At 62.0% G+C, this 13190-nt stretch overlaps 1 long non-coding RNA gene across 2 annotated transcripts; it reads left to right on the top strand.

Moving 5' to 3' along the window:
• The first annotated feature begins 799 nt into the window (after positions 1–799).
• LOC142060726 (uncharacterized) lies at positions 800–12546 on the top strand. Of its 2 annotated transcripts, XR_012661893.1 has the most exons (5): positions 800–1085; positions 6172–6231; positions 7299–7451; positions 7831–7940; positions 12480–12546. It is a non-coding gene; the product is annotated as an uncharacterized LOC142060726 (long non-coding RNA). The 2 variants fall into 2 exon arrangements; XR_012661892.1 differs by having other exon boundaries at positions 7299–7940.
• The last annotated feature ends 644 nt before the right edge of the window (positions 12547–13190 follow it).

Here is a 13190-nt window from a genome sequence, read left to right as displayed (position 1 = left end):
GCTGACCATAGGAGGCTTTTTGTGAGAAAACACAACGCCTCTTCTTTCTGCTACAGCGCGGTACCACAGCAGTAATGGGCCAGAGCGTGCGAGCGCCTTTGGCAGCATTGGTAACGGCGGGGCACGGCCGAACGGCCAGCCCACCTCCGCACAAGCAAAACACCATTCCCCTGGAACGCCACGCAGACCCAGGACGGGTAAGGCGGAGGCCGAGCCCAGGCGCCCCCCCATTGCCAAGGACCACCTTGGCCTTGCAGCGTCTCACGCTTCGGGGTGTTCTGCAGGCCGTGGATAAGCTCAGGCCCTCTGCTCGTGGCTGCCCCCGGTCCCCCGGCGCCGGTCGGGCCCCAGCCCCCAGCGCGGTGCGGCGCAGGGCAGTGACCCAGCAGGGCGGCCCCACGGGCCCAGCCCACCCCGTGCCTGCGGCCAGGGCCCCGCGGCCGCCGGCCCTTCCTCACCTGCTCGCTCCCGTCGCGGACGGCTCGGTATGTGTCACGAGGGGCAGCCCCGTTCAGCCGCTCTCGGAGGGCGCGCGGCTCTGCCCGGCCGTGACCGGGGCCCGCAGGGGTTGCTCGCTCGCCTCGCCCGCCCCGAAACGAGCTGGCCCCGAGCCGGCGCGTCCCGCCCCGCCCGGCCCACGGCGCCCTCGCGAGCTGAGCGCGGCCCGGCCAGCAGGGGGCGCTGGCGCTCAACGGCTGGGCGCGGGGGCGGTCCGGCGCGGGGGAGGGCCGGTGGGGGGCCGGTCCTTCCGGCCGCCCTCTAAGGGCCGCCCCGCGGAGCTCGGGCTTCCGGTGGCGCGGCGCGGCGGAGCGGAGGTGGGAGGGGTGCGTGGGGCGGCCGGGTCGCGAGGTGTCTCTTTGCGGTGCCGGGGCCCCTCTGCGGCCCGGCGTGGGAAGCCGTGGCCGGCGGAGACTGCTCGGACCTGGACGGGGAGCGCCGCGGCAGTCCGGCCGCAGGCAGCCATCCCCTGCGGTGGCCGCCAGCTCCTCGGGACTCCTGGAGGCCTGGCAGCGCCCGACCCTCGCCTGCGGCAGCCGCCTGGGAGAGCAGCGCGGCCGTGGCCAGGGGCCGGAGAGCGCTGGTGGGTGAGTTCGGGCAGCGGTGGAGGCTCCGTGCGGGCCCGACCCCGGGGCCGGGGTGGGTGGGGGGGTCTCCGTGCGGGGCCCGACCCCGGGCCGGGGTGGGTGGGGCGGTCTCCGTGCGGGGCCCGACCCCGGGCCGGGGTGGGTGGGGCGGTCTCCGTGCGGGGCCCGACCCCGGGCCGGGCCGGGGTGGGGGGGGTGGGTCTCCGTGCCGGGCCCGACCCCGGGCCGGGCCGGGGGGGTGGGTCTCCGTGCCGGGCCCGACCCCGGGCCGGGCCGGGGGGGGTGGGGGGGTGGGTCTCCGCGCCGAGCCCGACCCCGGGCCGGGGTGGGGGGGCGGCTCCGCGCCGACCCCGGGCCCCGGCCCGAGCCCGACCCCGGGCCGGGGCCCGGGGGGGGCGGCTCCGCGCCGACCCCGGGCCCCGGCCCGAGCCCGACCCCGGGCCGGGGTGGGGGGGCGGCTCCGCGCCGACCCCGGGCCCCGGCCCGAGCCCGACCCCGGGCCGGGGTGGGGGGGCGGCTCCGCGCCGACCCCGGGCCCCCGGCCCGAGCCCGACCCCGGGCCGGGGTGGGGGGGCGGCTCCGCGCCGACCCCGGGCCCCGGCCCGAGCCCGACCCCGGGCCGGGGTGGGGGGGCGGCTCCGCGCCGACCCCGGGCCCCGGCCCGAGCCCGACCCCGGGCCGGGGTGGGGGGGCGGCTCCGCGCCGACCCCGGGCCCCGGCCCGTGCCCGACCCCGGGCCGGGGTGGGGGGGCGGTTCCGCGCCGACCCCGGGCCCCGGCCCGTGCCCGACCCCGGGCCGGGGTGGGGGGGCGGTTCCGCGCCGACCCCGGGCCCCGGCCCGTGCCCGACCCCGGGCCGGGGTGGGGGGGCGGTTCCGCGCCGACCCGGGCCCCGGCCCGTGCCCGACCCCGGGCCGGGGTGGGGGGGCGGTTCCGCGCCGGGCCCGGGTCCCGGCCCGAGCCCGACCCCGGGCCGGGGTGGGGGGGCGGCTCCGCGCCGGGCCCGGGCCCGAGCCCGACCCCGGGCCGGGGTGGGGGTGCGGCTCCGCGCCGGGCCCGGGCCCCGCAGAGAAGCCCTGGTCGGGCATCGTTCGCTTTTGCACAATGTTGGGCTTTCCCCATCTATTTTCTGTGTACTCTGTTTTGGGCCACCTGAAGCCCTTTGGCCGGGTAGGTTTGGTGCGGGGACATGGCAGGTGTGGAGCCTGAAAGATCTCGGGTGGGGGGGGCGGGGGGAGGTATTTTTGCCTTAAAACTCTGAGCCCACCTCGTGTGTCATGTCGTGTTATCACGTCGTGAGTCTGGTGACTGTGGCAAATGGCCTAGTTGGGCGTTTTCTGATAAATAACTTCTGAACGTGTGCGTGTGTAGGCACGGGGAGATTTGTGCAGGGTGACAGAGCCCCTTGTGCTTCTGTGCTAATGTCTACCTGTTCTAGACCTCCAGTGTTGGAAAGCCTTTGTTTAGTGCCTAGTTGTGCCTGCGTAACAAATGCTTTAGCTGCTGATGTGTTATACCTCTGCTGTGAACTTTTTCCTGGGTGCCTTGATTGTTTCTGGTTGTCCGTGTAAATCTAGGCAGATATTTTCTGCCCGGTGGTGAAGCCTATCGCTTTGGATAACAAAGGGCAGGAGAGCAATAAAGGAAAAGGTGATTCGTCTGCTGCAGCTCCTTGGAAACGATTCGTTCCTTATTTTCTGCCCTTGGTAGGTGTTGTGCTTTCCAGATAATGCAGCCTCTCCTGTGCCTGTCCACCCCGTGCATTTTTGTCCTGCCCTTGCTTGAAAAGGCTCTCCTTGCCTTCTTCCTCTCTGCTGCAGTTGGCTTAATCTCTCGCTGCTGCTGCTGGAAGAGGGATAAAGGGAGTGTTGTCGATCGGGTTGTTAAAAGCTTTTTCGCGGGCTGTAACGCGCGGGAAGGGGTGGGCGGGGGGGGGGGGGGGGCGACTCAGTACCGGGGGAGGGGGGGAGGATCGGTCTGCGGGGAAAATGGGAAACCAACATCACCTTTCCCTCCTATGGCACAGCCCGGCCGCACGGCTCCCCGGGGATGCCCCTGCCCGCGGGTGTACCGTGTGTGCGCCCCCCGCGTGGGGCGGGGGGGGACTACAGACCCCCACACAGTCGGCGGCACTGGGGCAACCCCTGCCCCAGGGCTCCGTGCTCGTACCCGGCTCTCCCCGCTCCGGCACGGCACGCGGCTGGACGCACCGAGGAGACCCCGGGGCGGCTTCTCGCGGCTGGGCGAGAACAGGGCCCGGCCCCCGAGCAGCAGAGCGGGCACCGCCGGTAGCTCGGAGGAGCGGGGCCGGCTCGGCTCGAGGCGTCAGAGCGAAAAGGGATGAGAACCGTCCCGGAGCGCCGGGGGGGTGGGTGGGGGGGCGGCGGATGGTCCCGGTGGCCGGGTTCGGCTCCGTGCCGGGCCGTGGGGCAGCCGGAGCCGCGCCGGGGGGCATGTGAGGAGCCCGCGTGGCCGGGCGCGCTGTGGGTCGGTGGGTTTCGGCTGTGGGGTCTCCCGGTCCGCGGAGTCCCCGTGGGGGGGTTGCGGGCAGCAGTAGCCCCGGGCCGAGCGCTGTCGTGGGGTCGGTGGTTGGGTTTTGGGGCCGAGCCCGTGCCCGGCCGTGGGGAAGTAGGGGCAGCCCCACCCGGCTCTCGGCTGCTCCTCGTTGGGGTCGGGTGGCGGCGGCGACCCCGGCGGGGGCTCCTGTGGTGCCGGGCGGGTCCCCCCTTGCCCGCGAGGCAGGCAAGGACCCCGGCTGCTGCCGCCGCGGTTTGCTGGAGGCGGGCTGGGCCGGGCCCCCTGTGGGGTTGGGGTGCGGGCCCGGCGATGCCGGGGAAACGAGGCCTGCGAGAGCAGGAAGAAAGCGCTGCCGGGCCGGTGCTTGGGCTGCCCCGCCGGGGTGCGGGGCCGGGCCCGTGCAGTTCAGTTCCCAAGGCCTCCCCGACAGTGCCCGCGTGGGCCGTGGGGGTGCAGGGCTGTGGGGTGTCTGCGCTCTTCCGCGGCCCTGAGCGTTGCCCGTGGGGGACTGCGGAGGGGGGCCGGGATGCAGCCAGGCTCAGCTGGTTTGGTCCCTGAACGGGGAGAGCACAGCTCTTCTGTTCCTGGGCCTGGAGACCAGGCTCCTGTGGCTGACGCCGGGGCCCCGAAACAGATCGAGTTGTGCGTTTTGAGGGCCTGAGCGAGGGGACTAAGTCGTGTGGTTTTGGGCTGAGGAGCAGAGGTCAAGTGCTGCATTTTTGGGACTTGAGAACAGGCTCAGCAGCTGGGCTCTTTGGCTGAGAAACGGTCCCAAAGTGAGCTGGTTTGGGGGCCAAAAGCAGAAGCCTGTTTGGCTGCTTGTGCAGGCTGGTGGGTTGGGGTGGGGTGGGGGCATTGGGGGCTGCAGGGGAAAGCAGGGGTTGGGCAGGGTACGAGGACCCTCCCCGGAGGTGGGGGTCCGGTCACATTGGACCCCGAAGTTCGGGAGGCCAGCATGAACCAGAGCGAACCTCGCCACCTGAGGCGGGTCCCTGGAGGAAGGGTGCTTTTTGGATCCAGCGCAGCGTACCCTCTTTGGGTCCAGCTCTTCTTTCTGTGCTGCTTAGGATAGTTATTAACCAATTAATTAATCATACAAACTAAGTCACAACAGCTCTATCGGCTCCATCGTGCTTCGGAGCTCTGAATCAGTTTCATTTGGTGTCTAACACGTTTCTTCCCCAAGGAGAGGCTAAGTTTCAAAGTTAATTAGTTCTCACAAGTGTGTCAGTTGATAAAATTGAGTTACGATTATTAAAACCACAAAGGTGACAGGAGTCTCACGGATCGGGTCTATTTCTGAAAATGTATTCATCCATGCAAATGGCATCGGGATACAGATCATCTGCACTTTATGCTGTGACAAGACAAGATGCTGAGACAGGGATGAGCTCCAAAAGGACTGCTGAAAAGAAAAAAAAAAAAAATGCACTCCACGAAGTCATGGGGTTTTTTTTGTTTGCATTTGGGGGGGCGGGGTGGCTTTAACAAAAGAGTGCAGTGTTGGCTGGCAGCAGCCTGCAGAGCATTTTTGCTGCCTGATCTCTCCTTTTCTTCTCTTCCACTCCTCTTTCAGGGCTGTAATTGTCATTTGGATAGTTTTAGAAGAGCAGTTAAGTTCCTCCCCTGTGTCAATGTGCTGGTAATACAAGGAAGGTGAATGCTTGAACCGGTCGGGAGGGTGGGAATAACTTGGCTGCAGGTAGAATTTCTGAGGGAAGACCAGCAAAACCAGGAAGCAAATAGCAAGTTCCCAGAAAATGTGCGGGTGTCAAACACATAAAAGTTTCATTGCCGAATGTTTTTGGAATATGTTCCCAATGGCTATTTTTAGTAAACATAAATTTTCAGGAGATTCAGGGTTGTGTGTGGCAAAACGTGTCCCTCTGTTTTTGTGTCCTGCCGCACAAACGGCCGGCGGCAGGGCTCTTGTTCCCCGCTCTCGATATTGCCACAGCAGGGCTGCGATATTTAGACCTAAGTGGGGATGGGTTTAGGAATGGAAGGAGAGAGAATGCCTGTCTTCTGTAAGGGCTATGAATGCTGACCCTTTGTCTCCGTCTGCTGCTTTTCCTGTGCGGGTGATGAAGCTGTTTTACTTTTCTCTGTTGTTCCTGGTCTGAATAGCTGCGAAGCTGTCGCCGCTGTGGGTGTGCAATTTGTGTTGCTGTGTTTCTGTGGAGTCCTAGCTATGGCTCGCTTCTAGTGTGGCCAAGCTTCAAGGTAGGGCTTTCAGTTTAAAGCTTCAGAAGCGCTGCGCGCGGAGATGGGTGTAGGTGAAACTGCTGTTGCACCTGCAGCTGTGCTCGCAGGGATGCTAGGTGGCTCTGCATCAAAACGGCGAGGTGCGCGTGGACCTCCGTCGGGCTGCGCCCTGGGTGCGCGAGCGTGCCGTGTTTTTGCTGTTCGGCTTGTATGTGCGAGGGCTTAACGTTTGATTTAATGCATTTCCTTTAACGGCAGGCTGTAGTTGGGCTCTAGACGGTATTCCTACGTGGCACAAGAGCTGCGGAATGGTTAAGCTGTTGCTGTGCCTCCAGGTGACTTGTTCAGTAACACTGTTTTTCCAGGTGCAGACGGATGAGTCGTGCAGGGCAACGGAGGAGAGCCCAGGGGAGTGCTGTAAGAAGGTGAGTCTGTGTAGTACTGGAGGGAAGATGTGACTGATGGCTATAGGGCTCCATTATGGGTTTTACTATTTTTTTTTTTTTTGTGATCCGAGGGTGCTAAGCGATGAGCCGAGTGTGATCTGGGCCCTGGAGGTGAGTCAGGCAAGGTGACCGGTGCTTGGTGGGCTGGAGTAGGTGTTCTTTTTCAGGTTATTCAGGGTTTTTTCTCCTTCTCTTCACTTTCCCATCCCAGTTTGGGGCCGATTCCCTCAAACGGGGACTTCCCCCTGTGGGGCTGCTTATGCAGCCTGGGAGCTGCTGCCTGGGCACAAAAATACCTCAAACCCCGACTCTGGGTCTGCAATGGGGGGTGAAAAAACAGAAAGAATTCTGGTGGAAAGAAAACAACTTGGGGCTTCTGGGAAAGCCAACTCCAGCTGGATTTGTGCAGCTGGAAAGGAAAAAAAGGGTGGTGGTGGGGAAGGAACAACCACCTAAAAGCACCCACCAACCATTCTCATGCACAAAACCGAAAGTGAAAATGACCATTTTTTGTAGGGTGAAAGCACAAAAAGTCCCCACAGATCTCAGTAGTTGGAAAAGCAACCCCAATTATTACATTATGTAAAGAAGGCAGGGAAGAAAAGAAAACCAAAACAAAACCCTATCACAACCCTGATGCCACATGCCTACAAGCAGTTCCTGGGGCTTATTCTGCGGGGGTGGGGAACCCAACCTTGTTCCCCAGGTTTGCTGTGCTGCTTCTCCTCCCTCGGGCATGGGGGGGGCAGTGGCATGGACAGTAGCAAGCACCAGATTTTTTTAAGCAGTCGAGAGGAAAGGACAAATGCTCGTGACGCTTTGCTGTTTGGTGCAGAGGCAATGAACGGTGCTGCTGGGGCTGCGAGGGAGAAAGGTGCAGAGGAATAGAAGCTCTGTGGATGCAGCCAAGTTACGGTTTCTGGATGGTATTAATCGAGAAGAGTAATTCAGATAATGCTGCTGCCCAGCGACCAGAATTGGGTACTGAGCCCGGGAGCCGCGCACGCGCGGTGGCGTCCCTGTGATCCCCATTGCTCTCTCTGCAGGTAACAGCCCTGCGATGCTGCGGTGCCTGCGAGGTGATGCCGCCGTGCTCGTTGCTGCTTCCTGGTAAGGAAAGGCCTCCTCCGCTCCTGCTGCAGCGTGGTGGTGTCGGACACGATTCCCTGTGTCGGGTGAGGCCTAGGGCTGCCGGCGAGGTGAGCGAGCGCCTTTGGTGGGTGCAGGGGTGTCTCCTTGTGTGCCTGCACTACTGGGGCTGGTGGGATGGGAAGCTTCAAACGACCCGCCGAGGCAGGCTTCTGGTATGCTAAAGGTGAGCGGGTGAGGGCAGCCCCAGGAGTTACCCGGGAGCTGATAGAAGGGAAGAGCGAAAGGAGGAGGAGGATGATGACCCCTTCCCCCTGCCCAGGGCACAGAAGGTGGCCGACTCCCCAGCTCACCAGAGCTCCCCCTCAGCCTCCCCTGGCCCCCCTTGCCCCGTGCGCCTGCCCCCAGCTCTGGCACGAGCGAGCTAGGCTACGTGCCTAGGAAGCCTCATCTCGTAAGAGCGGTAAGACACCCATGTATCCTCTTTAGGTGGAGGACGGCCTAGAGTCTGGAGCTGCAGAAGAGGCAGGGAGGAGAGGAGGGGAAAGAAGCATCTGAACGGCTAAATTGTGCCAGCAGCGCTGAGAGCGAGAGTCGCGGTGAGTCCTGGGCCCACTGGGGCCCCCGTTGCCTCTCTTGTGCATCCTGGGCCCTCCCTGTCTCTCCCCTGGCCCCCTCTCTTTCCTTACCTGCTGCAAAATTTTTCTTTTTCTTTTTTTTTTTTTGCGCGCTCCCCGTGCCTTCTTTCTCCATCTCGCTCTGAGTGGCTCCCTGCCTCCCCGTCTTTCAGTCCTCCCTCTCTCTGTCCTGTAGCCTGTGGCTACTTTTTCTTTCTCCGCCTCTCTCTGCCTGGCTCTGGCTCCGTTTTTATTTTTTTTATTCCTCCTGCTCTGTCCTGTAGCCTGTCGGTATTTTGTCTTTCTCTGGCCCTCTTGGTCTGACTCACCGCGTTACCGAAAAACGCGGTAAAATCGGAAACAACTCCTCAACGCCAATTTAGTATTAAAGAGCAGGCGTTGTTTATTCACGGCGCAGACGCACGGGGGATCGCTCCTCCTGGCGTGCGTACCTCACACACCTTTCCCGTTCAATTTGTAGATCAAAATTTTAGGTATTCATACACATTCATTATTGTCCTGTCTACTGATCGGTACAAACTTGCTCGTTCCGTATGTGAATTACTGCGCAGGCTCGGTGGTGGTCCGTGAGTCGGTGGTCGCGATCTCCCCCTGCCAGAATTGCCTTTTGCCTTCTTGGCTCTTATCTTGGCAGTCTTGGCTAGTTTTCTCAGTGCGCTACACGAAACCGCGTTTTGTCGTCCTTTTCTGACAGAAGCACGTTGTCTGTTGTTCGTTGACGTTAACGATCGCCTAGTGACTAAAATGCAGATCGACAGATACACTGATTCGTACGCTCCGTGTTCCCGTAATGGAACACCGTCTCTGGTTGGTTGATTTCATCGCTTTGGTTACACCTGTTCCTGTTGTTCAGTTTCTTCTTTTTTGGCTTTGTTTGATTCTCTCTGTGATTCTGTTTTTCTCTGCCTCGCTTTTCCCAGCTCCCCGTCCCTCACTTTGAATGCCCGTTATCCTTCACCAGCTCACTCTCCCTTGGTTGCCATCCCCGTTTCTGAATTCCTCCTGCTTTGCCACGTAGCCTGTGACTTTTTTCTTAATCTCTCTCTGTCTGCCTCAACGCTCCCGCCGCGCTTTTTAATTCGTCTGCTCTCCTCTGTACCCTGCTACTGTTCTTGCCTTTCTGAGTTCTTCTCTGTCCAGCTCCCTTTCCCTATTCATGAATTCCTGTTCTTCCTGCACCCGCCGCTGTTCCCTGTGATCTCCGTCTTTCTCTGTCCAGCTCCCTGTCCCTAGTTTTAATTCCTGCCTCTGCCCGCTGTAGCCCGTCTAGATTTTTCTCTCGGCCTCTCTCTCTGTCCGGCTCCCTCTCTCTGTGTTCTAATTCCACGTTCTCTGTCACGTAGACCCGTGCTATTTGTTTGTCCTCATCTCTCTCTGTCCAGCTCCTTGCTGCTATGTTTTATTTCTTCCCTCTCTGTCTGTCTTTGTAGCCCATTGCTGTTGTTGTGGGTTTTTTGTTTTTTTTTTTCCCCCCACTTGTTTCTTCATTTGTCTCCGTCTGCCTCCCGGTGCCTGATCTTTAATTCCTCCTTCCCTGTTGGGCCGCTGTTCCTTTTTTCCATTCTACGTTGTGTTCTCTTTGGTCTCCTGTTCTTATTCATCGGTTCCCTCCTCGCCGCCCTGTGGCTTGTCCCCATTTTAGTGTTGCCTCCCTCTCCCTCCCTCTGGCTTCTTGCCCCTGTTTTTAAAATTCCTCCCTCTCTTCTCTCTTCCCTGTCGGCCGTGTGATCTTCAGCCTTTCTCCATCTCTTTCTGCCCAGCTCTCTGTGTCTATTCATTAATTCTTCCCTCTCTGCCCTGTAGCCTGTAGCTTTTGTCCTTTCTCCATCTTGCTGTCTCTGGCTTCCCCGTGACCCTCTTTTAGAATTGTTTCTCTCTCCTTTCTGTACGCATTGCGATTCCTTTTGCTCCCCATCTCCCTTTGTTTTGGGTGTTGTTTTGTTGTTGTCTTTCTGGCTCCCTGTCCCTAATTCTTAATTCTCTGCCTTCTCATGCTCTGTACCACGTAGCCCCGTGGTTTGTTTTGTGGTGTTCCCTCCCCGGCCCCTTCCCTCCGTCGTTGGCTGTCTCGGCTCCCTGTCCCCGTGGCTTCATTCTTCCCTTTCTGCCCTGTTCTTGTCGCTTATCTTGTCTTTCTCCATCGCGCTCGGTCCAGCTTCCTGCCCCTATTCTTCTTTCCTCCCTCGCTGTCGTGCTGCCTGCCCCAGGTTCTTTGTGCGTCTCCAGCCTGCTCCTCTTCCTTCTTTGTTGGTCTGTGTCCTGCTCTTCCCTCTTTCTGCTGCCTCTCTTCCCCTCTCTCTGCTGCTTTTATCTCCAGCTCCGTCAGGCTCCCTGTCCTTCTCTGGCCGTCCTGTTCCCTGCCTCGTGCCTTCTCCCTACACGCACACACGCCCCCCGGCCCCCGTCCAGCCGGATGCCGCTCTTCTCTTCTCTCTTCCTACTGTCCTGTGCCCTGCTCCTCACCTTTGGTGGCCTCCCCCTCTGCCCAGGAGCCAGGCGACGGACGGTCCGTTCCCTGCCAAACCAGGACAAGCGCGTGCTGTGGCTTAGCCCCAGCTGGCAACTCTGCACCAGGGAGCTGCTTGCTCGCTCCACCCTCAGTGGGCTGGGGGAGAGAGCTGGAAGGGTAAGAGTGAGAAAAATCATGGGTTGAGATCAAGACTGTTTAATAGGTAAAGCAAAAGCTGTGCGTGGAAGCAAAGCAAGGAATTAATTCACTCCTCCTTTTCGGCGGGCAGGTGTTGAGCCACCTCTGGGAAAGCAGGGCTCTGTCATGTGTAATGGTTACTTAGGGAGAGAAATGCCGTAGCCCCCCCCCCCCCCCCCCCCCCGCCCCCCAAGGACTCCCCCTTCTTCCCCCAGCTGCGTGTGCTGAGCATGATGTCAAATGGTATGGAATATCCCTTTGGTCAGTTAGCTGGGAAAGCTTTCCCAGCTGTGTCCTCTCCCAGCCTACTTGCTGGTGGGGCACTGAGAGAACCAGAAGAGGCCCTGACTGTGGAAGCAGTGCTCAGCAAGAACCAAAACATCTCTACATTATTAACGGTGTTTTGAGCATAAATCCAAAACGTATCCCTTCCTAGCTACCGTGGAGAAAATGAGCACTATCCCAGCCAACACCAGCTCCGTGCGGCTGCGGCAACGGCGGCCGAGGTGGCCTTGGGGCAGGGGGGGAGCGTTGGGGAGCCTGAGCCACGAATGGCTCCTGGGACTTGTTACGTGCGCGCCTGCACAAACACCTGCCCTCTCCTTTGCCCTCAGGGCTGCGTTTGCGCTGCCTTTGCGTGGGGCAAGGGGCTGTGATGGAGCCCAGGGGAGGAGGTGGTGCACTGTGGGGGTGAGGGGAGGGGGCCCCCCGTTGCTGCTGTGCCTCAGCTGTGGGCGGGGTACTGGATGGAGGGGCCCCAGGTGCGGGCAGTGGGGCTGACGGTGCCGGCTCCTCCCTGGAAAAGGGGTGGTGCCCGGCTCCGGGGGGCCAGTGTGAGCCGAGGGCGGAGCGGAGCTGTGGCCGAGCGTCAGCGGGCTGCGACTGTAGCGAGGGAGGAGGTGAGCGGGGGCTGGGTGGTGGAGCGCTGCGTCCCGGGTCAAGCCCCGAGGAGGGCTGCGGCGGGGCAGCGCCGGGTCGGAGCGGGCGGTGGGGAGAGCGAGGCTGTGCTGAGGGCTCGGTGGGGCTTCCGGGTGCATCGGCGGGAGGGACGGTGCCCCGCAGGGTCCGAGAGCGGGGAGGGCGGGCTGGCGGCGTGCCGGGAGCTGTGGTGGTGTGCCTGCCGGCTGGCCGGGCGGCCGTGTTGTGCCGCAGAGCGTGCCGGGAGGTGTAGTCCTTGTGGGGCGCGGCTGCCGGGCGGCCGTGTTGTGCCGCAGAGCGTGCCGGGAGGTGTAGTCCTTGTGGGGCGCGGCTGCCGGGCGGCCGTGTTGTGCCGCAGAGCATGCCGGGAGGTGTAGTCCTGGCGCAGTGGCTGCCGGCCCTGTCACGTGGTTCGCCGGGGCGTGTCTGGAGGCGCGGTCTTCCGGTGCTCGAGTGCCGGGCGGCCGTGCCGCGTACGGGACGCGCGGTGTATTTGGGGTTGGATTCGTGTTGATTTCTGGGGGCTTCCAGGTGCGGCCGCTCCCCGAGAAGCGGTGAGTTCCCCGGGAGCTGACAGAAGGGAAGAGGGAAAGGAGGAGGACCTTTTCCCCCTGCCCAGGGCGCAGATGATGGCCGCTTCCCCGGCTCGCCGGAGCTCCCGCTCAGCCTCCCCTGGCCCCCCCTTACCCCGTGCGCCTGCCCCCAGCCCCGGCACCTCCCCTGAAGCGTGCTGCGTAGCCCTTGGCCGCCCCCAGGCCCTGTCGTGAAGGCAGCGAGCCGGCCCTCAAGCGCACTGGATTCCCCCTCGGCGCAGGGGCCCTTAGCAGTAGCACGGGGAAGGGGCGCTGTGTCCAGAAGCCCCTGCGCAAGGAGAGGCTTTGGTCAGGGTCGATCGACGGTAATGACGGTCGCTGTTTCTTCTTTCCCTCTCCCAGAGACCGTGCTGAGGACGTGGTTGTCTGTCCTTCCCCCGGGGATGCCGTTGACTGCGGCCGGCTCAGGCTTGCGTGGCTTCTCTCTTGCCCGGCTTTGCCATCCTCGCAGCGCCAGGGCGAAAAGGGACACACAGAGCCCTTCCCGGCTGTGGACAGGAGCTGCCTCGGCTGAAGCTGGAGACGCCAACGAAAGGTAAAGCAGAAGAAACTGAAGGCGCTCTGGCTGCCAGCTGCCTTCCTGCTGCAGGCAAGAGAGAGCCTGTCCCTGCAGGTGAGGGAGGAAGGATCCCCCTTCATAGTCCGCAGCGGGACAGGCCACCAACGTGCACCGCAGGGTCTGTACGCGTAACCCGGAGTTGGGTACGGGCGTGTAGGGCACGAGCGAGCTAGGCTACGTGCCTAGGAAGCCTCATCTCGTAAGAGCGGTAAGACACCCATGTGTCCTCTTTAGGTGGAGGTCGGCCTAGAGTCTGGAGCTGCAGAAGAGGCAGGGAGGAGAGGAGGGGAAAGAAGCATCTGAACGGCTAAATTGTGCCAGCAGCGCTGAGAGCGAGAGTCGCGGTGAGTCCTGGGCCACTGGGGCCCCGTTGCCTCTCTTGTGCATCCTGGGCCCTCCCTGTCTCTCCCCTGGCCCCCTCTCTTTCCTTACCTGCTGCAAAATTTTTCTTTTTCTTTTTTTTTTTTTGCGCGCTCCCCGCACCTTCTTTCTCC

Source organism: Phalacrocorax aristotelis, chromosome 8, assembly GCF_949628215.1.
Source record: "Phalacrocorax aristotelis chromosome 8, bGulAri2.1, whole genome shotgun sequence".
NCBI classification, from domain to species: Eukaryota; Metazoa; Chordata; class Aves; order Suliformes; family Phalacrocoracidae; genus Phalacrocorax; species Phalacrocorax aristotelis.
The sequence above is the reverse complement of the archived record's forward strand: the minus strand, read 5'-3'. Positions and strand labels throughout refer to the sequence as shown.